The sequence below is a fragment of the Microcaecilia unicolor genome, chromosome 2 (genome assembly GCF_901765095.1).
Source record: "Microcaecilia unicolor chromosome 2, aMicUni1.1, whole genome shotgun sequence".
Classification (NCBI taxonomy): Eukaryota; Metazoa; Chordata; class Amphibia; order Gymnophiona; family Siphonopidae; genus Microcaecilia; species Microcaecilia unicolor.
In genome coordinates, this window is record NC_044032.1 from 200926786 (window position 1) to 200952330 (window position 25545).

General features: G+C 38.0%; 1 protein-coding gene across 1 annotated transcript in view; it reads left to right on the forward strand.

Annotated features, from left to right (window-relative positions):
- Nucleotides 1–25545, forward strand: part of LOC115463266 (contactin-associated protein-like 4) — a 1024538-nt gene that overhangs the window by 251452 nt on the left and 747541 nt on the right.

The following is a 25545-nucleotide window of genomic DNA, read 5'->3' on the forward strand; positions in this document are numbered from 1 at the left end:
TGTTGGCACTGGCCATTAAAGTTGTTCTGTCATTTTGGAAATCAACTTTCAACATTAAATATGTTCACTGGTGGAATCTAGTATGCTTTATCATAAAGTTGGAGATAGCTGGTGCTACTCGGTCTAATAGATCCAGGATGAAGCATAACTTTTGACAACCTCTAGATGTCTATGTTAATTCCTTTATGTAAACTTATATAATTGGCACAGTATTTTATGTAGATGTACTTTCAATGTTATATGTTTATTTTCTTTAGTGAGGTCTGCTCCTTGGTTGTTTTGTTTATCATATTATGTTCGGTTTATTGGTCTGTGATTGTAGTGTCTTTATAACTTGTATATGGCATGCGCTTAAGTATTACCATACATAAGTATTGCCCTACTGGGAAAGACCAAAGGTCCATCAAGGCCAGCATCCTGTTTCCAACAGTGGCCAATCCAGATCACAAATACCTGGCAAAATCCCCAAAAGTACAAAACATTTTATACTGCTTATCCCAGAAATAGTGGATTTTCCCCAAGTCTATTTAATAACGGTCTATAGACTTTTCCTTTAGGAAGCTGTCCAAACCTTTTTTAAACTCCGCTAAGCTAACGGCCTTTACCACATTCTCTGGCAATGAATTCCAGAGTTTAATTACACGTTGAGTGAAGAAAAAGTTTATCCGATTCGTTTTAAATTTACTACATTGTAGCTTCATCGTATGCCCCCTAGTCCTAGTATTTTTGGAAAGTGTAAACAGACGCTTCACATCTACCCATTCAACACCACTCGTTATTTTATAGACCGCTATCGTATCTCCCCTCAGTCGCCTTTTCTTCAAGCTGAAGAGCCCTAGCCATTTTAGCCTTTCCTCATAGGGAAGTCGTCCCATCCCCTTTATCATGTGGCTGATACTTTTGTTGTATTTTGATATGGTTTTCAATAAAAGATTGCACTAAAAAAACATTGATAGCACTGATCCTTGGAGCAACCCAGAAGTAAACGTAGTAACATCTGATGCTTAACCATTGAACTAGATGTGTTGTGTTCTTCTTATAAAAAATGACTGAATCCATGTGAGCACCCCACCACTAAATCATACTCCTGCTAAGCATTGTAATAGCAGACAGTAATTTATAGTATCAAATGCAGCTGTTAAACTGAGTAGAAGAAGCAACTCATCCTTTCCCTTGTCTAGTGTAACCATTATTGCCCCCAATAATGCTTAAGTGGCAAGTTAGCATATATGCATACATGTATGCATGTATTCTGAACTGTTACACATACAGGGCTGGATTCAGTAACTGGTGCTGAAAGTTAAACACTGGAAAGATCCACACTAAAATTTCACTCTATAAGTGTCCTTTATAGAATAGCACTTAGCACCGATTCCTGTAAACAACTTTTGGGCACATGGACTTACACTAAATGAAACCTGGTGTAAATTCTGGTGCACAAATTGAGCACATAACTCTGGAATTCTATAACAACTAAATTATGGGAACTCCCCTGACCCACCCATGTCCCTTCCATGGCCATTCCCCCTCTTGGGTTGCATGCAAGACAATTGTGGTGCACAATTTTATAGAATAGTGCACAGACAGAAGCACACATAAATCCAAATAATTGACAATTAAGGTCAATAATTACATAGAAATGTAGAAAAATAATGGCAGATAAAGACCATACGGCCTATCTGGTTTGCCCATCCATGCCACCTACTCTCCTTTTCACTCCCTTAGGGATTCTAAGTACTTGTCACAAGTTTTCTTGAATTCAGATACAGTTTTTGTCTCCTCCAGGAGGCTGCTAATTGGTGTTCACTTGGCTTGTTAAATAATCATGTTGCACATGCATCTCAGGTTTGCACCCAAAATATGGTGCACAAATTTTGGTGACCTGTACAGAATCCAGGGAATAAAGTGTACATAAATGTTAGCACCTAGATTATACAATTGCCGCAGATATGTATATTTAGCACTGCTGACTATATATATATATATATATATATATATATATATATATATATATATATAATCAATGGATATACATATTAATTTAAAAACTACGGCCAATGGTCATATGATTAAGATGACCATCACCACTAAAAACTACCACCACAGTTTTTAGAATTATAACATTAATAAACATGTGGAATATTAGTTATATGTCAAAGTAAATTTATGCAAGCTAATGTGCATGCAAACTTGTTGAAAATCTCATTTGACTGCTATCATTGGATGATTGAGCTTTAGAAATGGTATAATGATGTGTCCTAAAGTATAAATGAAGACCAGCACATTTGCTCATAAATACACAGATTAAAAAGAACTGATGATAGCTTAGAAGGCACGGACTATTAAGCTCACAGAATTAAACTCTAATTTTTCTATTATGCTTCCTTTTAAATTAGATCATTAATTAGTTTTTCTTTCCTTACAAGAACATTTAAAAAATTTAAGCCTCAATCTAGTGCACCATCAAATTGTTGCAATGTCAATTTGTCAATACCAAAAAAAAATAATCTAGCCAATATTCAAAGCGATTTAAGCAGTCATTTGAGGCTTCTGTCCACATAATTTCCTTGTCCGTGGCTAACTTCAAATATTCAGTGGCACTTAGTCAGCTAACTTGGTCGTTCTGGTGTGGTGTTTGCATTTATGCAGTTAAGTGCCAATATCCAGTCCTTAACTGCATAAGATAACCGCTTAAATTGGACCACATAAATATCAGTCCTATCTTTTAAGCGGTTCAGTTTATATGGTCAAGGGCTGAGTACTGATATCCAATGCCGGTGACTAGGCCTGGCCTGACATTGAATATCCAGAAATACACCTGCTGGTGGAACATATACAAGATGTGAAAGCCCATTTCTGATAGGTCATTGAGAGAAGAATTGAAATATCCAGGATAGACTGGAATAGCAAGCAAGTGCTGAGTGTCTTGCAACAACAGAAGAAATAAACAGAAAGCAGACACTGAAAGTGCAAACAGGTTCTTTATTCATACAGACCCGATATGGCCACGTTTCGCCAATTAGGATGCATCAGGGGTAGTGACATAAAACAGCTAACAAAGAGATAAAAGAAATATCACAAAATAATAAAAAAGGGTTTTTTAACATACAAATTGACAATAAACCAAATGTAAGATATACATAAAACCTACATAAAAAGAACATCAATATAAATCTTTAATTAATAACGCCTACATTTTCTAAGTGGCGCTATGGGCATGTTAACATATTTAATGCGTGTAAATGGTTTACACACATTAAAAGCTAACACGCCCATAGAAATGTATAGGCAAGTTAGCGTCTAATACGCCTTAAATTTACAGGCACATTAAAAATGCTAACGCACCTTAGTAAAAATACCTCTAAATTCTTAAAAACCAAATACAAATCAAAAAAAGGATGAAAAAGCTAATATACTGGGATCATTGAGCAAATTATAGCATTCAAATTCAAAACCAAAATACCTAACCAGGGACAAGAAAGGTTTAGCCTGGATAGCAAAATTGATAATCCAAGATGACCTGAAGGAATAACATAAAAGCATACTAGTAAAAATGAAAGGCATCTAGCTTAGGAAAAGGGTAAACACTTTTAATCTTATCTGTGGAAAGGCTGAAGTGGTAAAATGAAGCATAAATAAAACAGGAGTGCAAGAGCAATGTTGGAGTGAAAACCAAAGATTTAAAATGTGAAACATTAAAACACCAAAGGTGTAAAAGATAGAGAATCTGAAAAGCACTTTTAAAAAGATCAATTATATATTAAAAATAAATATATAGTAAAGAAGTAAAAGTTACTTCAACAGTAGTTTGTTCACAGAGAGTAGAGCAGCAGCTTCATACCTCTGTATGGGGTTCGCCATCTTGGATCAACCCAATATTTATAGTGCTGAGAGTCCTTCTTCACAAAATTAAAAATTGGAACTATTTGAAAAATAACCATCATTTATGTAAAATCTGCTGAAGAGTAAAAATAAAAGTATAGAAAAAGGCTCCACTAATTAAAAAACGACAGATTAAAAACATTTAAAATCGGCATTTTTGGTGAAAAAAATGAAATTAAAACCTAAGCACAAACTCTGATTCCCTGAGTGATGCCCTTCATAAAAATGTAATTTTTACTAAAAATTGCTGCTTAAAAACAGTAAAAAAATGCTAAAAATGTATGCGTCCAGTGGCCATCTTGGAAGCGTTCTAGTGATGTCATCAGGCATCCCTGGAGCTGGAATGGTGCTCTATTTCTTTAGAGGTGCAAGTTAATGCTTTAGTAACAACAGTGATTTTTTTTAATGAGAAAGCTCTGTATTATTCGGAAATTGTTTTTAAATTAGTCAATATGAACAGCTGGTACATGCACTGTTGTTGTCATCACTTGATTATTGTAACTTGGTTTATTTGGGCTACACAAAAAGGCTTATTAATTTTTGGGCTATGCAAATTTGACAGCATATCTTCTTTCTATATAAAAGATGTATTGACTGCCCATTGAGGCAAGTCTTTTTTAAAATTAGCTTGTTTTCTTTTTAAAAATTTTACAAGGGCAGGCTTCAAGCTATTTGTTGGCTCATTTTTGTTTTGTAACATCTTTTATAATTAGGGGACATGGTATTGCTATTTTTTTTTAACTTTTCCCTCAGTTAAGGGTAAAAGGAGACCAGCATGTTTTGAGAAATCTTTAGCTGTTCAAGAAGCTAGATTATGGAAAGACATTGCGGGTATGTTTTCCCCTTCACAAGCATATCTTTTGTTCAGAAAGAAGATAAAAACTTTCATATTATAATCAGGTTTAGCTGTTTTTAAAGAAACTAATGTAATTCCCAGAGGACTGTTCTGGATCTTCCACTTTTTAGATGTTTATAATCCACTTAGAACTGCAAGATGGTAGTAGGATACAAATCCAGAAGCAATATAATTCCAAGAAGATGCCTATTTTAACCAGTTTTATTTAAGCAACCTAGAGGGGCATAACCGAACGGGCAAGCCATCTATATGGGCGACCATCTCTAAGGCCAGCCCCGTAAAGCGGCATACCCGACAGTATCATTGAAACAAGATGGCCGGCCATCTTTCGTTTCAATAATACGGTCGGGGCCGGCCAAATCTCAACATTTGGGCCAGCCTTAGAGATCGACGGCATTAGAGATGGCCGCCATTGTTTTTTGCCGATAATGAACACTAATGGTGGCCATCTCAAACCCAGCCAAATCCAAGCCATTTGGTCATGGGAGGAGTCAGCATTTATAGTGCAGTGGTCCCCCTCACATGTCAAGACACCAACCGGGCACCCTAGGGGGCACTGTAGTGGACTTCACAAATTGCTCCCAGGTGCACAGCTCCCTTACCTTGTGTGCTGAGTCCCCCCAAAATCCCCCAAAACCCACTCCCCACAACTATACAACACTTCCATAGCACTAAGGGGTGAAGGAGGGCACCAAGATGTGGGTACAGTGGATTTCAGGTGGGTTTTGGAGGGCTCCGTTTACCACCACAAGTGTAACAGGCAGGGGTGGATGGGCCTGGGTCCACCTGCCTGAACTGCACTGCAGTACCCACTACAAACTGCTCCAGGGATCTGCATAGTGCTGTGATGGAGCTGGGTATGACACTTGAGGCTGGCATAGAGGCTGGCACAAAAATGTTTTTTTTTTTTGGGTGGGAGGGGGTTGGTGACCACTGGGGGAGTAAGGGAAGGTGATCCCCGATTCCCTCCGGTGGGCATCTGGTCAGTTGGGGCACTTTTTTGAGGCTTGGTCCTAAAAATAAATGGACCAAGTAAAGCCGGCCAAGTGCTCATCAGAGCCGGCCTTCTTTTTTCCATTATCAGCCAAAGTCGGCCATCTTGTAACCATGCCCCCGTCCCGCCTTCAGTACCCTGCCAACACACCCCCCTTTAACTTTGGCTGGCCCTGCGACGGAAAGCAGTTGAAGCCGGCCAAAATCGGCTTTTGATTATACCGATTTGGCCGGGTTTAGGAGAAGGCCGGCCATCTCCCGATTTGTGTCGGAAGATGGCCGGCCTTCTCCTTTGATAACAAGCAGGCTAGGCACCTCTATGCTTTTATAAAGCAGATGCCCATAACCAGCCCATGTATTATGTAAATGCCAATATACACATTTATGGATATTGTAATAAAGCCAATAATGCAATCCATGCCATGGAATTCAGCTGGACTCAAATACCAGCTTTTATATTCATTATCTACCTATTCATCTCCATCCAAATTCCTGAGAAGACCCTTATCAAATTCAGAATCTCAATATTCTTACTGATATCTAAAAGTGTGAATTGAGCCCTTGAAATCTGTCTTAAGGTTATGCCGTGTTGTCTGCCTTCTTTGATAATAGTTTTTCCTTGCTGTCAGTATAGGGTTAAATATAATTCATGTCTACTGGAGTTTAAAAAAAGTTGAGATTATGTCCAGATTTGGATCTAAGATTTAAACAAGCTTGATAAATTAGTCATTTACAATATAAACTATTAAATGGTTCTGCACCTAATATTTTCTTGTCAGTTTGCATATATATTAAGAAAAAAATACAGGGGAAATTATATATAACACCCTGGAGGAACTAGGATAGAGATTTTCGTACTTGGGGTTTCCTGAAGCATCCATTGAGAATTGTGGTCTGGGACCCCCATGAAGATAAGTTCACCATTTTTTGACTTTTTACAAGTATATTGCATCATTGAGATTTACACATGATTTGCATTTGTGATTGTAAAATTGATGTGCAATGATTATAATGTTGATATGGAGACATCCAAAAAATCCAATAAGGCTTGTGGTCATTCCATTTTGTAAAAGCACATTGGTTTTTTTTTTCCAAATTTAGAAGTGTTCTAAATTTGAAACAAAACCCAATGTGCTTATACAAAAACAATATTTTCCAATTGTTGTCCCTGCCTGATATTAATTAGGTAGCTTGCATGTATTAGCATATAGTTGCATCCTTTGTTAGCACTACATTTGATGGTTCTCTGCTCCCATCTTAGATTTTGTAATGTGTTACCTTGATGTCTTTGTAATGCTGGCAGACAATCCTCTCTGTGCATATTTGTTAGAATATTTAAAATGTGTTTATGATTACTATATATAATCAGGTTATGGATGAGGGTGATTATTTTGTACTCAATTGCATTCTTCTGCTACTTGTCACAGGCATTGGCAGCAATGATATAGATGGGCAGTTATTCTGTACTTCACAAGCTCCCTTTTAAGACCATGCTAATAATTTTCAGCAAGGCAGTGACTTAGATTTGATTTTGATCAAGAATGGCTCTGAATAAATATAATTCTGTGGAATGTTAAAGGGCTCGGTCATCCTATTAAGAAGAAGAAAAGGTTCTTGGCTATCTAAAGCAAGGTAAACATGGTACTGCTTTATCATCTTTTTCATAAAGTGTCTTTTAAACCGAAAGGCATTAGTTTAGGGACGTGGCATTTTCTTTGGAAATAAGAAGAAATATGAGGTTGCTCTTCACTTTTGTAAAACTGCTAAGATTATAATTTCTCCCAAGTCAACAGACAGAGATTGCTATTAGAAACAAAAGTATAGTTAAGTATTAAAGAGCTTAGGGGCCCTTTTACTAAGGCACGTAGGCCCACATCAGATTGGAACTACTGCCAAGCTACCGCGTGCCCCAGACGGTAATTCCATTTTTCACGCACATCCAAAAGACACGGTAGAAAATATTTTCTATTTTCTATCGCATTGCGCTTACCCGGTGGTAATCGACAGTTTACACGCATTGATGATTATTGCCTGGTTAACCATTGAGATCTTACCGCTAAGTCAATGGGTGGCGGTAAGGTCTCAGGCTGAAAATGGACACGTGCTGGTATTATTTTATTTTCTTACATTTGTACCCCGTGCTTTCCAACTCATAGCAGGTTCAATGCAGCTTGCATATTATGTACAGGTACTTATTTGTACCTGGGGCACTGGAGGGTTAAGTGACTTGCCCAGAGTCACAAGGAGCTGCCTGTGCCTGCAGTGCGAATCGAACCCAGTTCCCCAGGACCAAAGTACGCCACTCCTCCACTCCACGTCTATTTTCAGTCACAGAACGAGGCATTTTTTCCAAGCGCGATGATCAATGGACCTGCTCGCATCCAAAACACCTGCCTACACCAGCGCAGGCCATTTTGGGGGGCACTTTAGTCAAAGGTCCCCTTAACATTTTCAGCATTTATGTCTTTAGCACAGATTATCCTTTTTTTCAGGGATTAACACAGATTCTCTTTATTCTTTTTATTTGGTAAGCTTTTTATTACAGAAATGAATTCAGTCTCCCTTTAGATTTTCCTTGACAGTCCAAAGTTTTGTTTTCCTCTTATGAATCATGGAAACTGTTTATTATGATGCTGAATACCTCTTTCTATATACCTGAAGAATAAGTAGTCCTATGGGCAAAAATTATACATTTCACTCTGATCTCCTCCAGTCCTACTTTACAGCTGATGATATTATTACCACAAAATCTCTAATTTAAGAGGTTCTTGCTCTTAAGTATACTATCTCCCATCATGCAGCAATTACTATGAAATTCATCTGGCCTTCAGTATGAACTGTAAGGTTTTGTGAAGGTTAAATCATAAGTAATTGAACATCTGGATTTTTCATAGGGACCACACAGAGAATAGAATTGATAGAACATGCTAATTCTGTTGCCTAAAAAGGAGTGGTAAGAAGCTTCGATGCCCCCAGAAAGATGAATTAGTAAGGTGAAGGCATCCCTCAAGGGTAAGAGGGTCGCCTGATGAACTAGGGATTGGCAAGCAGCACTAAAACAGAAATGACCCTTTCCTGATTGTGAGGAAAGTTTGCAAGCCTACACTGGAATTGCTTGTGAGTGGATACCAAGCTCTGAATCCCAGATACCATTTTCTAAATGGCTTCTATAGTCTGTAGGATGTTCAGTAGCAGAGCAGAGCTTCTAGCAGTTTGGTAGCTGTGATCTGATAGAAGAAAAGAAAGAGGCCAATCTGATTAGGAGAGGCCGGATACAACTGGGCTGAAGGCCAACAAAGGGTAGGATGAGGAAGGGAGGGGGAGGGGGAGGAGGAAGGGTGATGTGGAAGGAAGGCAAGAGGTTGGGAGTTAGTTGGTAAGGAAAGGGTTAAAAGAAGGGAGGGGGAAAGGGGGAAGGTTATAAAGGGGAGCTGCTCATAGGAGGAGGGGTCATTGTGAGCAGGTAGCAAGGGGGTCAAAAGAGCTGAAAAGGACCTGAGCTGCAAACGAAAAGAAAAGAAAAGATCTGGAAAACAACTGATCTGCAAAACGGAGCTGATCACTCTTACCTCTTGCAGATGGTGGTGCTGAAGGGTGTTTGTTCCTGCTTTGGCAGCAAGGTTTGGTTCTTTTGGCAGCAATGTGTTAGAAGAAATGCAAAAACAAAGTTCATCTTTTTGATACTTTGATGTTGATACTCTATCAGACCCAAATGGACACTGCTGTGCTACACGATCTGGCTGATTATGAGGGTGTGGCAAGAAGATCAACATTACAACAATCACATTATTTTGATCATCATTTGGTAAAAATGGGACATATATGGGGGGGGGGGGGACAGGGGGGTCTTAAATCATGGCTCCAGCTAGGTGCCACCTTCATAAAAGGATAGCAACTGGAATGACAGGTGTCATTCATGAGGTATGTTTTCTAGGTAGCAGTAGCATGAAGCATTTGTCAGCACTGCCTAAGTGAAGCTTTTACTTCTGACAAACAACTCTGCAGATATGTTTATGCTCTGTGGAGTCACCTCCTTTACTCATCATCCTCCTGAAGCAGAATTAAAGAACACTGATTAATGCTCCCAATCACTAATGCAACACACAGAGTCACCATATCTACAAATGACCCCACTGAGAATCTTCTTGCACTGACCTCATGATACAGATTGCCAGCCCACCCTTTTTCTTCTTTCCCTATCCTCCTGGAATGACCCAAGAATGTGGTTGTTGTAAGAAATCCTTCCAGCTCACATGTGGCTTCATTCAATCTCTCCCTTCGCTCTCCGGCAAGTGTGGCACCTAGTCGGTCACCCTGCTTGTCCTACCTTAAGTCCTACTCTGCCTAAATTGCCCTGTACTCTGCAGCATCAGGGTAACCATTCAGTAGGGAACTAGCTATAGTGCCTGGATTAAGGATGATAATTGTTTTATTCTTTTGCAGTTGTACTTCTAAAGAATAATATGACAAGGCTATTCTCTACCAGCAACATGTACTGCCTTTGGGGTGTTAGTCAATCATGCAGTACAGTATCTTATAAGTGTAAATCTCCTTTCTTAGTTCTTGTTCCTTATGGGGTAAGAGGAACCTTTAAGGACAAATTAGCTTGGAACTCTGGATCAGAATTCTCTAAAGGACACAAATACCAATTGTGGGGCAGAGGGATTTTTAATTGTTTGAAGCACCTGTACACAAACATGTAAGAAAGAGATGGTCCCTGCTCATCAGAGTTTACAATATATTCAAATCTGAGTTAAAGTCTGAATTTGACCCCAGTCTGGAATCTAGTACCAGAACCTCAAAAATGTCCAAGAACTGTGTGTTCTAAACCACAGAGCAGGTACTACTGCAAAGGCGAAAGCCATGGTGAACCTCTCCCAACATTTTCAAGATGTGTTTGAACATGTGCTGTTATCATGGAACAGACTCAACAGGATTGAAAATTAACTCCAACTAAATTCTAACATGAACTAATGCTTTAAGAATTAGGTACCTATATTCTGCAATTTAAAAAAAGGTGATTTGGGAAATTACAGACCAGTAAGCCTGATATCAGTGCTGGAAAAAAATGATAGAAACCATAGTAAAGAATAAAATTACTAGGGGTGGGGGGGGGGGGGGAGTCCAAGATGGTGACAGTCTGTCGCTGCAGTGAGCATTTAAACTGCTAGCTGGTGCCTTTATTCTGCATTTCTTCTAGTGTTGTATTTCCTTTTATTATGCCTCATACAAAAAGGAAGGGGTTTGTTAAGGCTGTGTCTTCACCGGCCATTGAGGTCCCCCCTAACCAGCAGAGAATTGACAACTTCTCAGTTGAGCCCTTGAAGGTACTTACTGGGAGCAGAGGATCTGTGTTGAAGGAGAGCGGAGGAGTCTGCTCTTGGGTGGAGCATGAAATATCTTTGTGTCCCCCAGCTGCAAACACATCGCTGTGTCTAGTAGTCAAATTGGAGACTCCTGAAGGCACAACTCTCATCGCAGGTTTGGTGTTAGCAGTGCCTTGTGAGGACGGGGCCCCAGGAACCCATCTACCAGGAGAGGCAAGATCTGAGATTCTAGCTCCCATGGTGGTCTCCTTGGATCTTCTTTGGAAAGCCATTCAAGGTTTCAGTGCAATTTGTACAAAGCAGCTCTGGAGGTAAACATCCTTGGGCTCTAAATGTGATAACATGAATAAAAATATGGAAAAAAATGAAAGTGGATTTTTCTGGACAAATTAATCAAGTTTCAGACTGAAGTTAAAGGCCTACAAGAATTAAAGCTGCTGTGGTGGTGGATAGACTGATTGTTCAACATAAATTAGAAGAATTAGAGAATCAGAATAGGAGGTTTAATCTCAGAATTCTGAATTTTCTCCAAGTTTTTGACCATGATACCTTTGGATTTATTTAAGAAATATTTAATTGATGTTTTGAAATTTTCCCCTGTTGCTTTTCCTCCTATAAACAAGAATTTTTTTTATTTGCCAGTTTCCTCTAAAAATAGCCAAGGTGAAATGGGAGTGGATTTAAGGGTCCTTTTACTAAGGTGCACTGAAAAATGGCCTGTGCTAGTGTAGGCATGTGTTTTGAATGTGTGCAGATCCATTTTTCAGCACACCTGTAAAAAAATGCCTTTTTTTTATTTTGGCTGAAAATGGACATGCGGCAAAATGAAAATTGGCACGCGTCCATTTTGGGTCTGAAACCTTACTGCCACCCATTGATGTACTGGTAAGGTCTCTCGTATTAACCAGGCGGTAAGGGTATATACGCATAGAATGCCCTTTACCGCCCGGTTAGCGCTTTCCGTTACGCGTAATGGACACACATAAAGAATAAAATTGCCTCCCAGGCCACACGGTAGCTAGGCTGTAATTCCAAATTGATGCATGTTGGGCACGTGTAGACACCTACGCAGCTTAGTAAAAGATCCCCTTAGTTCCTAGCAATCTTTAGACTTGAACAATATTTAAGCTATCCTTGAAGAATCTGTTAACAAAATGTCTCACAGAGAGACTTTGGTATCTTTAGTATTTGAGCCAAATGTAGCATCAATTATGAAACAATATTTTAAACAGGATTTATTTTTTGGACAACAATTGTGAATATTTCCTGATGTGGCTTAAGTAACTCAGGAGCACAGAAAAGTTTTTTTTGCCATGAGGCAAGAAGTGAAAGATCTATGAGCCACCTACTTATTACCTTTTCCCTGTAAATGCAGGGTTAGATATGGGAAATCCAGGTATGTCTTCTTTACTCGTGAACAGTTAAGGGCATTCCTGGATCTGAATAAAGTAGTATAATCTTAGTTTGCATTTTGTAATATTGAAGCTATGAAGGAGTCCTGTTAAGCGTTTTCTTCTATATTTGTTTTCCTTTTTTAGTGTCTTCTATCATTTCTGGATTCTCTTCCCTCTCTTTAGGTATGTGGTCCAAGGAAGAGTACATTTATTTCCTGGTTTAATTGATTTTGTTAACATTTGTGTAAGTTATGTTCTGTATTTTTGGAGTAAGAGTTAATCTTGTGTATTACTTTTTAAACTGCATTAAAAAAAAGAATAATATAAAAGAACACATAGACAAACATTGTTTAATGGGACAGAGCTAATATGGATTCAGTCAAGGGAAATCTTGCCTCACCAATTTCCTACATTTCTTTGAAGGCATGAAAAAACAAGTGGATGAAGGTTGATGTAGTGTATCTAGATTTTCAGTAAGCTTTGACAAAAGCGATCATAAGAGACTGCTGAGAAAATTAAAAAGTTATGAAATAGGAGGCAATGTTCTGTTATGAATTGGGAACTGGTTAAAAAAGAAAGAAACCAAAGGGTAGGGTTAAACAGTCAATTTTCTCAGTGGAGGAAGGTAAATAGATTTCCCTAGGGATCTGTACTGGTACTGGTGCTTTTTAACTTATATGTAAATGATCTGGAAATGAGAGTGATGAGTGAGGTATTAAATTGCAGATAATACAAAACTATTCAGCGAAGGGCGACTAAAATGATAGCGGGGATGGGACGACTTCCCTATGAAGAAAGACTAAGGAGGCTAGGGCTATTCAGCTTGGAGAAGAGACGGCTGATGGGAGACATGATAGAGGTATATAAAATAATGAGTGGAATGGAACAGGTGGATGTGAAGCGTCTGTTCACGCTTTCCAAAAATACTAGGACTAGGGGGCATGCGATGAAACTACAGTGTAGTAAATTTAAAACAAATCGGAGAAAAATTTTCTTCACCCAACATGTAATTAAACTCTGGAATTCGTTGCCGGAGAAAGTTTTGAAGGCGGTTAGCTTAGCAGAGTTTAAAAAGGGGTTGGACGGTTTCCTAAAGGACAAGTCCATAAACCGCTACTAAACGGACTTGGAAAAATCCAAAATTCCAGGAATAACATGTATAGAATGTTTGTACGTTTGGGAAGCTTGCCAGGTGCCCTTGGCCTGGATTGGCCGCTGTCGTGGACAGGATGCTGGGCTCGATGGACCCTTGGTCTTTTCCCAGTATGGCATTACTTATGTACTTATTCAATCTTAAATCAATACAGACTGTTAGAAATTAGGAAATTGGAAGCCTGGGTATCCAAACAGCAGATGGAATTTATATTTCAAATATATTTATTGGCAAAACACAGCAATAGAACAAATGTTAGTCAAACAGTAGGAATATATAGGACAGTATAAACAATAGAATCAAACAAACCCTCCCGCCCCACCTTACAAAAAAAGAAAACAACTCACACGTAACACTTCCAGTGGCTCAGAAAGGAAAAAAAATCTTCTACAGGAAATGTGAGTTAATAAAGTCCAAGAGGGTTCCCAAATAGCACAAACGTGTTTCCCAGACACTGTACTGAGGTCCAAGAAGTCACAACTTTCCATGAAAACTTGCATAATCATTAAAGGTCTCCACTGAGAAAGTGATGGAGGTTGTGGATGAACAGTTAAGAATAAATTTGGTTCCCAACAGAACCAAACACTGTACAAATCCCAAGTATCATTTAGGTTTAGGACTGAGTATATCATATACTCCAAATAGGGACAATGTCCAAGGGGTCCAGCACACCTTTATTGCCAGCAACAACAGCAATTGTACAGCGACTCAACACAGCTGTGTTTTATCACAAACATTCCCTGCATTAGGGGTCTATACACTCTATAATAAATAAAACACAAGTCACATATAAACAATTAAAAAGAACAAACATAAAATCAGAAATATCTAATAAATAATCAAACTACAATAACGTATTTATAAAAAAGATGGTGTATAAGAGCATATACACTTAACAAATTTAAGACCAATATTTCATGTTAAACCAAACACGTATCTCAAAAAATAAAAATGACTATAAATGTGCCTCATAAAAATGCTGCAACAGCTAAGCCATGTATAAAAGCATATCATACAGAGAACTGCTCAAGAGCATAATAAATAACAATGATATAATAATAACAGACATTCATCTAAATATTACACACCACAATAAAATATATAACGGGCATAAAATGTGTCAAGGAATGTAGATACAATTATATTGAAAAAACAGCTCTTGCATTTCCGGTAGAAACTATTTGAGGAACATACCTTGCATAAAATGATTTTATGTTTTGCTGCTAAAGTGAACACTGATATAAAACCTTTAATCCACAGCTCTCGTTGCACACTGAAAAAAAAGGAAATTTGAAAAAAGAGAGAAAAACAAGAGAAGGGGAAGGAATAAACAAAAAGAAGAGAAACTAAGAAAGGAGGAAATAAGGAAAAGGAATGAATGAAAAGGAAAAGAGGAAAAAAAGAGGAAGGCTAAAGGGAAAAAAGGGGAAAATGGAATGGAGAAAAAAGGGAAAAAAACACAGATAAATGGGGAAAAGCAAAAGAACTCAACTACGGAACAAACTGTAGGTCTCTTTAACTACCTGTGCTAGCGATTCCCGCACTGCAAATGTGATGCAGCCCATTCAAAATGAATATTTATTTATTTATTTATTTTATTGCATTTGTATCCCACATTTTCCCACCTATTTGCGGGCTCAGTGTGGCTTACAATACATTGTAATGATGGAAGTACAATTTGTTACAACACAATTATGGTTACATTGTGAGGAGTTAAGTTAAAACAAGGTCCAGGTATCGTTAAGGGGAATAAAACAATGGAGAAGAACGACTGAACAATAGAAGAACAACGGGTACTGATAGGGCAACAAAACATTAGCAGGAGAACGTTTGGGCTTAATATATATATATTTTTTACCTGTAAAATTAAGGTTTAAATGTGTTAAAGTTATGGGGGATAATAGTACAGAGGAGAATGTATTGATGCATTGTTAACAGTGTGTGTGGACTTCATGTGTTTTGATCTTTTCGATAGACTTTTTCAAAGAGATGAGTCTTTAATAGTTTGCGGAAGTCGGTTAGTTCATAGTTCGTTTTCAGGTTTCGTGGTAGTTTATTCCAGAATTGCGTGCTCATATAAGAAAAGGTTGATGCGTGCAGCATTTTGTATTTTATGCCTTTACAATTAGGGAAGTGGAGGTTGAGGAAAGTTCTGGATGATTTTTTAGCGTTTCTGGGTGGTAAGTCTATTAAGTCAGACATGTAGGCTGGGGCTTCACCGTGAATGATTTTGTGGACTAGTGTGCATACTTTAAAAGTGATGCGTTCCTTGAGTGGCAGCCAGTGTAACTTCTCTCGTAGGGGTTGTGGTGCAATTGCAGTGCATTTGCTGCACCGGAAATCACTAATGCGGTTTAGTAAAACAGTCCCTGTGACATCAAAAAGAGAGAAGAAGGTCATAAACAAAAACAATCTGGAGATGTTTTGTGAAAAAGTGGAATAGTTGAACTGAAGAAGGTATTTAAGCTCTTTAATGATACCGCAAGAAGTATATGTCACATTCCTTCTGTGATAGTGGACTTCAGCAAATGTACTCCATGCTGTGACAAAAATAAATAAAATGTGAAACCCATACACTAATGCTACAAAATATACTCATGGTATTGAATGTCTGGCTCAATCACTGGTCTCATTGGTATAATAGAAAAAAAATGCTGGAAATCGTCAGTTATTTAAACAAATGGTGGCATAAAAAACTCATGATGCTGTGCACATTGGGCATACATCATTAATGTAGAATGTGCTATCCTAAAGGTAGACTTCAAAACTGAATTGTGGTATTCCTACAGACCTCAAAAGGATTGTTTTCTTCACAAACTTTAAGAACTCGTATCAATTTAGATGGAGAGAATGACCACAAGACATGGATGAACATTCAATCTCCATGAACACAGCAAGCACAAACCAAAGAGTAGGGTAAATTGTCTCTTCAAAAAGACAAATGGGGGATGAAATGCTTCTTGTGCGTAAAATTTACTGGAAATACACAAAAGGACTTGACAGAGTTGCTGTGTTTTGGCACATAGGCGCCTGCCTCTGAAAGATGAAACAGTGTTGCGAACAACGCTATCCCCCCTGTTTACAAAGCCACGTGGCAATGCCGACACAGACCATTCAAAAGTGAATAGGCTGTGTCGGCATTAGCACACCTGCAGCTGCTAGAGCGGCTTTGTAAACAAGGGGGTATGCTTGTAAAGTAAATCACTGCAACTGTCAGAGAAAATCATAAAATAAAACCACTCGAATGTACTAAGCGATTAAAGGGGACATTTGGGCGGTTTTATTTTGAGACATTGTTTATCTTTACGTGTGGAACTAGGCTGTACAGCTGTGTCGAGTCCTTTGGTGTCTTTCCAATAAATGTTATGCACAACAAGCATTTCATCTCCCTTGTGTCTTTTGGAAGAGCCAATTCACCCTACTCTTTGGTTTGTCCTAATATCAATTTAAACACACATGCAGGAAAGGATACTGCAAAAATAATGTACTTATTAACCCTTTAAAGGAAACTAATCCACAGGGGGAAAAAATCATGATGGCAAACTTGTCGCTGGCAACAAGCTCAAGTTAAAATAAAAGCAATTATATGATCTCTTCCATTTGTTTCAATGACGATATCATGCCCTAAAAAAAGCAGCAACAACTGATGGACTGTGTGCATATTATTGTACCAATGGAAAGTGAAAAAGGGGACTAAATAAAAACAACAAACAAAATAAAACCAAAAAAAGGAATGACACCATAAGGTTTAACCAGAAAGGCGGGGGAGAAAAGGCCCCTGCTTACCCCAAATTACGAACATCGGGAGTTGATCAATACTGACAATATCTTAAATTAATAAAAAGAAGATCCTAATAGTTATGAAAGGATGAAGACAAAAGTCAAGAAAAAGGGGGAAAAGGGGCCACAAAAAGGGAAAAGGAAGAGCCTGCAGAAAATGGGGAGAAAAAAGGGGGAAGGGGGAAAGGGAAAAAATGAAATGGAGACGAAAAGTGAGGGGAAAATAGGAAACAGAAAGGGAAATGGGGAAAAAAGAAGGGGAAGTATGGGGGAAAGAGGGAAGGAAAAAAAGAGGGGATAGGAAAGGTGAAGAAGGAAAGGTAAAAAATACGGAAGCAGAGGAAAACTTAAGAGATAGTGAAGGAGGAAAAAGGTAGGGGGGAAGGAAAAGTGAACAAGGGAGAAAGAAACTATTAAAAAACAGGAGGAAAAAGATGAATCATAAAAAGGAAAATAAAAAAATGAGCAAATAAAATGGAAATGAATGAGTGAGAAAAAAACAGAGAAAAGAAAGGTCTACTGAGAGTAAGAAAAGAAAGGGAATGGAAAGAAAAAGGGGGCAAGAAGCTAAAAGAAGAAAGGAAGGGAAAAAAAGGAAGAAAATATATCCTGAATTTCAAGCAGAATATCCTGAATGCCAAATGATTGAATCTATTAAAATCATAAAAAATGCCTGGCTCAATCTTGATTGAGCCCAAATGGTTGGATGAATTAAAAAAATAAAACACTTTCAGAACTATCTGATCAATATTGCCACCTCTCCATCATGCAGTGGCTACCTTTAAAACAAAATAAAAAAATGCTCTGCACATCCCTACCTAAAAGCACAATCATAATAAACAGTTTACTATTTCGTCAAGTGGCAGAACATTCCATATTCCAGGCCCCGCAGTTGGCAGGATGTGATTGCATATGCTCATTTTGCATGAGAATTGATAGGGAAATGCACATTAAGTACTGGCCCTAGAAGGAGAAATTTTGCAGTGGCTGATAAAGTAAAACAACAACAGACACTGGTACAGGTATTGCTAATCCTCACATCTTGTACAGTGTCAGCACCACTTCAGGCTTTTTTTGACACTCAATTGCGAACTGGTGTAAGAAGTTAAAGAAGCAGAAAAATATAGTTGCACTGTTCACTGTCTATTAAAAATGGAACAGTGCTACATTCTGGATTAGGTTTAATGTTCTTTTAGGAGAAGAGGGTATTTCAAGGTAGATAGAACTACAGTAATTCACTGAAAAGAGAACACATTTTTCTAAAATGGTTTAATCAACTCAGTCTACAGGTGCAAGAAGTCATTTGACTTTTGTTTTAGGTAGAAATGCTCCATACATCAAGGATTTCATTCTTTTCTCTTTTAGAAATCCTCTGTTTATTTCACGCATTTTTAATTCCATTACTAGTTTTGCCTTTTTTACCTCCACCTAAAATATATTCAAAGTATCTACCACATTTTCCATGAAACAATATTTCCTGATGTTGCTTTTTGTATATCAGGAATTGCTGAAAAAAGCAAATCACCAGGTCACAGCTGCTGCAAAATGCTGCTGCTGCTAAGATAATTACTGAAGGTCTAAGATAGGACAGAACAACACCTCTACCTATGCAGTTACACTGGTTACCTGTGCATTTATATATGATATTTTAAAACATTGATTACAGTATTCAAAATTGTGAAGCTTTTATGTAAAATATGCTTTTTCCTAGGTGGTCTTTACAGACTCAGAGTATGCCTATGCTGGTTATGCTTATAAGCCTGAGTGTCAGCTCTTTGCCACTAGGGAATGAATCTTGGGGCATATTTGTTGAGCTATGTCAGCTACTAACATCTAGAGCAGCCACTGCAATTGCAGTTAATGGGGTACATTAAATTTTATGTCCTAATTGCTGTTTTTAACAGTGAACACAGGAGGCAGATGACAGGTGAGGAAGACACTACAGTTACCCTTGGTTTCTATATGCAGCAACTAAAGTCAGGTGCACAAGACAGCATGCATAGCTGATTTGCATGCTCAACCTAACTGATTAATGAGCTAATCAGCACCAGTAATTGACTTAACAAACAATTATTGGCATTAATTGGGAGTTACACGTGGACTGGAGTGGAGGAGCAGCCTAATGGTCAGTACAGCAGGCTTTGATCCTGGTAACCTTGGTTCAATTCCCACTGTGACCTTGGGCAAGTCACTTAACCCTCCATTGCCCCAGGTACAAAAAACCCCTTAGATTGTGAGCCTTCTAGCAACAGAGAAAGTACCTGCATATAAAGTATACAGCACTGCATACATCTAGTAGCACTATACAAATGATTAGTAGTAATACATCATATTCTATAATGCTCTGTCTAGAACTCATATAGGGCCAGATTCTATTTATGGCACCTAAAGAAATCCACATAAAACTAAACGTATTCAATAAGATTTAGGTGTGGTGTATTAAATACACTTAGTTGATACCATAGCACCTAAATCTACATGCGCCCATTTACACCAATAAAAACCTGTTGTAAATCCCTCCGTGTAGATTTATGTGCAGTGACTTGTATTCTGTAATTATGTGCAGAAATTTTGGAAATAAATATGCCTATAAACATGCCCCTTTTAAGCAATGCACATTTATTTTCAACTGCATGCTTTGCAATTTAGGTGCAGTTCTTTACAGAATACACTTAGCGATTTCCATGCATAAATTGTAATTATTGCCAATTAGTGCTCAATATTGCTTGTTAAATGCTGTTAAAAAGCTGATTATCTTGCTATGCCAATTAGGGTACATACTTTGTTATAGAATATGCTTGTAATTTGGCATGGATCACTAGGCATGCTATATAGAATTCGGGGAATAGTGCATAATTTGAAGATGGTGTGGACAGCGGCATTTCAGGTGATATCAGAGGTGTTTCCAGAATTTACATGCATTGTTACAGAGCAGACTTGATCAATGCCAAAATTAGATGCCAACATTTACACCTGCTTTCATCAGACATAATTGCTGGCACCTAAAGTTAGGCATTGTTTATGTGCTTGGGGAGATTCTATATTTGGTGTCTAAAAAATCTGCGTGGAAAACATTTCTGCCTAAGCATATTCTCCTAAATCTATGCACCTCCATTTACACCAACAAAAACATGGTGTAAATCCTGTCATGTAGATATAGGCACAGAGGGCCATATTCTATAACAATGTGCATGAATTTTGGAATGCCCATGAATTGCCCATTTTCCCAACTATAACCAAGAAAGATTTGGGAGAGATACCAGTGCCAGAAATGGCATTCAAAGCTGATGAGTCAGAGAAACTGAATGAAATCTCTATAAACCTGGAGGATGTAATGGCACAATTTGACAAATTTAAGAGTAGCAAATCTCCTAGACTAGATGGTATTCAACTTTGAGTACTGATAGAACTGAAAAATGAATTTGTGGAACTATTGTTAGTATTATGTAACTTATCTTTAAAATCAAGCATGGTTCCGGAAGATTGGAGGGTAGCCATTGTAACACTGAGGAGATACGGGAAATTATAGACCGGTGAGCCTCACGTCAGTGCCGGGCAAAATGGTAGCGACTATTAAAAAAACAAAATTACAGAGCATATTCAAAAGCATGGATTAATGAGACAAACCAACATGGATTTAGTGAAGGGAAATATTGCCTCACCAATCTATTACGTTTCTTTGAAAGGGTGAAAAACATGTGGATAAAGTTGAGCCAGTCGATATTGTGTATCTGGATTTTTAACATTTGACAAAGTACCTCATAAAAGACTACAGAAGAAAATAGAGAGTAATGGGATAGGAGATAGTGTCCTATGGATTAAAAATTGGTTAAAAGACAGAAAACAGAGAGTAGGGTTTGATGTTCAGTATACTCAATGGAGAAGCATAGATCGTGGGGCTCCCCAGGGGTCTGTGCTGGGACCACTGCATTTTAACATATTTATAAATGATCTAGAGATGGGAGTAACTAGTGAGGTAATTAAATTTGACAACGACACAAAGTTATTCAAAGTTGTTAAATCGCAAGAGCATTTTGAAAAATTACAAGAGGACTTTACGAGACTGGGAGACTGGGCATCTAAATGGCAGATGACATTTAATGTGAGCAAGTGCAAAGTGATGCATATGGAAAAGAGGAACCCAAATTATAGTTATGTAATGCAAGATTCCACATTAGGAGTCACTGACCAGGAAAGGGATCTAGTTATCATTGTTGATGATACGTTGAAATCCTTTGCTCACTGTGCTGCGGTGGCTAAGAAAGCAAATAGAATATTAGATATTATTAGGAAAGGAATGGAAAACAAAATGAGGATGTTATAATGCCTTTGTGTCGTTCCATGGTGCGACTGTACCTTGAATATTGTGTTCAATTCTGGTCACCGCGTCTCAAAAAAGATACAGTGGAATTAGAAAAGGTACAGAGAAGAGTGAAAAAAATGATAAAGTGGATGGGACAACTTCCCTATGAGGAAAGACCGAAGTGGCTAGGGCTCTTCAGCCTGGAGAAAAGACAACTGAGGGGAGATATGATAGAGGTCTATAAAATAATGAGTGGAGTGCAACAGGTAAACGTAAATCACTTGTTTACTGTTTCCAAAAATACTAGGACTAGGGGACACACAATGAAGCTACAAAGTGGTAAATTTTAAAAGAATCGGAGACAATATTTCATCACTCAATGTGTAATTATACCCTGTGCTTAAATTTTCAGTGATGATTTTTTGGCACCATTTATAAAATCTAGTCCTTAACGTGGAGGTAGCTAGTATGCATAATCTGTTAACACAGTAAATAGTGCAGTGCGGTTTGGTAATTGCATCACATTTTCACTTGCAGTAATGACATTTCTATCTGTTAAGTAAATGCTAAACTGCTGGGAACATCACAGGTAGACAACATAGAGGCTTTGCAATTGAAGTGCATTGTTTTGGGCAATTAAAATACATCCTCTTTTTAGATAGATTGTAGAAGTCAGAATTGAGATGTGCATGTCAGTTGTCTCAAGTTTCATTAATATTTTACAACAGAATCTGCAGATGTAGAGCCTGTTCTAAAATATGGGAGAAATGGATATTTTTGCACCATGTAAGTTAGAGATGTGCATGGGGACATCATTTGGTCATAAATTTATGCTAGAGTCAAGAACTGTACATGTCATTATCAAAACACATGATAAACTGAATATAATTGCTAATTATCTTACTGAAAATATTTCATCTTTAGTTAAGAAGTCTTTATTTACATTATGATAGATTGAGTAGCTCATACTTTTTTGATGCAAAATCTCTCCATTTACTAAGTCATTCTCCATTAATATCCCAATTAGACTATTGTAATTCCCTTACTTTCTGTTTAGCACAATATCATCAGATCAGAAGACTTCAAATCATCCAAAACTTGGCAGTCAATTTAATTTATGGAGCAAAGAAATATGACAGTATCACTCCACTTTTGGTAGTTGAATGTTGACGTCCAGCTTATTTTCATCTGGCCTTCAAACTCTTTTGGCCTTCAAATCTTTCATATTGATCTCCCTTTATTCCTTTATAGATCCCTGATCGCATACATCCCAATCTGTAAACTCTGTTCTTCGCAATAGAAACGTACATTCTGCTTCTGCTTATGTTTCAACTTTTCTCATGCCATATCTTCCTTTTCATACTTTACAATCTCCTCTAGGTCAGCTCCTACAATTTCCATCTTCTGCACAGGTCCAACTGGAGATTACCTGCGTGACTGCATCTTTTATGTTGCTCCTAAGCTATGGAATTCCTTACCCAATGACATCAAATCTGAACCTTTTTACATAGTTTTCAAAGAATTTCTCAAAACCTGGTTGGTTGTACGCATTTTAATACAAGATCTTTTTCTTTTCTCTTTTATACTTTATAAACCATTTTGATGCATTTATTGTTGTGATTGGCAGTATACCATGCCTTTGTAAATAAATATTTGTCAATGCTATTCACCTACAGATCCATTCACATTGGGCTAGGATATTTTGGGCCCTGTTTATTAAGCTGTGCTATAGGTGCCCTATCATTTTTAGCACTTGCTAAAAATTAGCATGCACTAATGCTAAATACACCCATAGGAATATATGGGTGTCTCTAGTGTTTAGAGCACGCTAGTTTTAGTGCATACTAAAAACACTAGTGCACCTTAGTAAACAGGGCCCTTTTTTTTTACTGTTATAGTTCCTACTGTCTGCAACTTACTTCCCCTACAACTCTGTTCTGAGATCTCTTTTCAAAACTTTAGGGGCCGTTGTACTACCCATCGGTAGGGCTACCATGCAGGAAATTGGCTTTACCACCGGGCTCACTGTTTCCGGTACCAAGAAATGTTTAAATATTTCCTAGATACCAGGGGCAGTGCCATGTGTTGCCTGGTTGCCATCGGGTTAGCGCTGGAGCCCTCACCGCCTTGTAAATAGGCAATAGTAAGGGCTTCAGCACTAAATGGCTGTGTAGCAGTTTTTAAATTACGACATGGCTATTTACTGCCCCTTAAAAAACAAAAACCTTTTTACTGTGGCAGTCAAAGATGGCCTCGACGTGTGGCAATCTTGCATACCAGTGCCACCACAGATCACCTTTTACCGCCATTTGGTAAAAAGGGCCCTTAAATCTTTACTTAAAGCCCATTTCTACATTCAAGCTTTTTCCTCTTACAAATGGGTGAGGATAAGCCTTGGAATTCACAGCACTTGCAGCAATCTCTATTATATCTATATCTGCTTTCTTGAACATTCTCCTTTCCTAATGTAGCTTAGACTAATTATACCCATCTCTTTCTCCCCTTTCCTGATATGACATTTATGGTTGTAAATTAAGCCTCGTGTGTAATTACCTCGTTTTCCCTAATATTTTGTTCTAATCTGAATCATTTTATTTGTGATATATTAAATAAAGTTGAAATGTGAAATGTAAATGTGAAATGCTAATTCATGCATTCTCTGCATGCTGAGTTAGAGGGTAAGAGCTGGGTGGGTTATGGGCAGAGAATAGGTTTGAAGCACACATTGTAGTTCATGGTATTTACTGCCTGCTGACTGTGACTTACCACAAAATAACACACAGTAGGGAAAGTTCTATGTAGTAAGTGCAGCAAACATACTGGGCATGCCTCTAACAGTTACCGCATAACTTTGTACTTACCATATATTAATTTTTTGCAGTTAAATTTCAATAAGTGCAAACCTTTACTGCACTTTAGTAAACAATGGGAATGGACAGCCAGAAATGTTCATTTTATGTTGTTTCCCATGTTTCCTGGAATATTGCTTTTGGTTGTTTGTTTTTTCTAGGCATTTGGTTATTACAGAGCTATGTCCAGAATGTGCACTTTTTTTTTACAAAAATTATGCACTATTTGAAGAGATGGCACACTATTTGAATGAATGCACACTGCTTTCCATATATTACATGCATACACATGCGTGCATGATAATTCATGGATGTGCAATACTCTTCACATGTTCATTTATTAACAACATACAAAGATATAAGGTTATTATTATTACATTTGTACCCTGCACTTTCCCACTCATGGCAGGCTCAATGCATATTGTATGCAGGTACTTATTTGTACCTGGGGCAATGGAGGGTTAAGTGACTTGCCCAGAGTCACAAGGAACTGCCTGTGCCTGAAGTGGGAATTGAACTCAGTTCCCCAAGACCAAAGTCAACCACCCTAACCACTAGGCCACTCCTCCACTCCAAATTTATTTATTTAGATTTTGCTCACACCTTTTTCAGTAGTAGCTTAAGGTGAGTTACATTCAGGTACACTGGATATTTCTCTGTCCCAGGAGGGCTCACACTCTAAGTTTGTACCTGAGGCCATGGAGGGTTAAGTGACTTGCCCAAGATCACAAGGAGCAGCAGCAGCAGCCACCTCTGGATTGCAAGACCAGTGCTCTAACCACTAGTCCACTCCTCCACTTAACATTTTCCATATTGTTGCAAACAGTAGCCCTTCCCTAGTAGACAATCCTCTAACTTTTATGGCTGGCAGGTGGAATATATCCTTGCAGTGTGGATGAAAGTAATTGGACTGCTTGATTTGATAACTGCCCTTTTTCTACTTTCATCTATTGTTAGAAGCAAAACATTGAATTCATATAGTGTAGAGCTCTGTTTCAGTACAAAAGT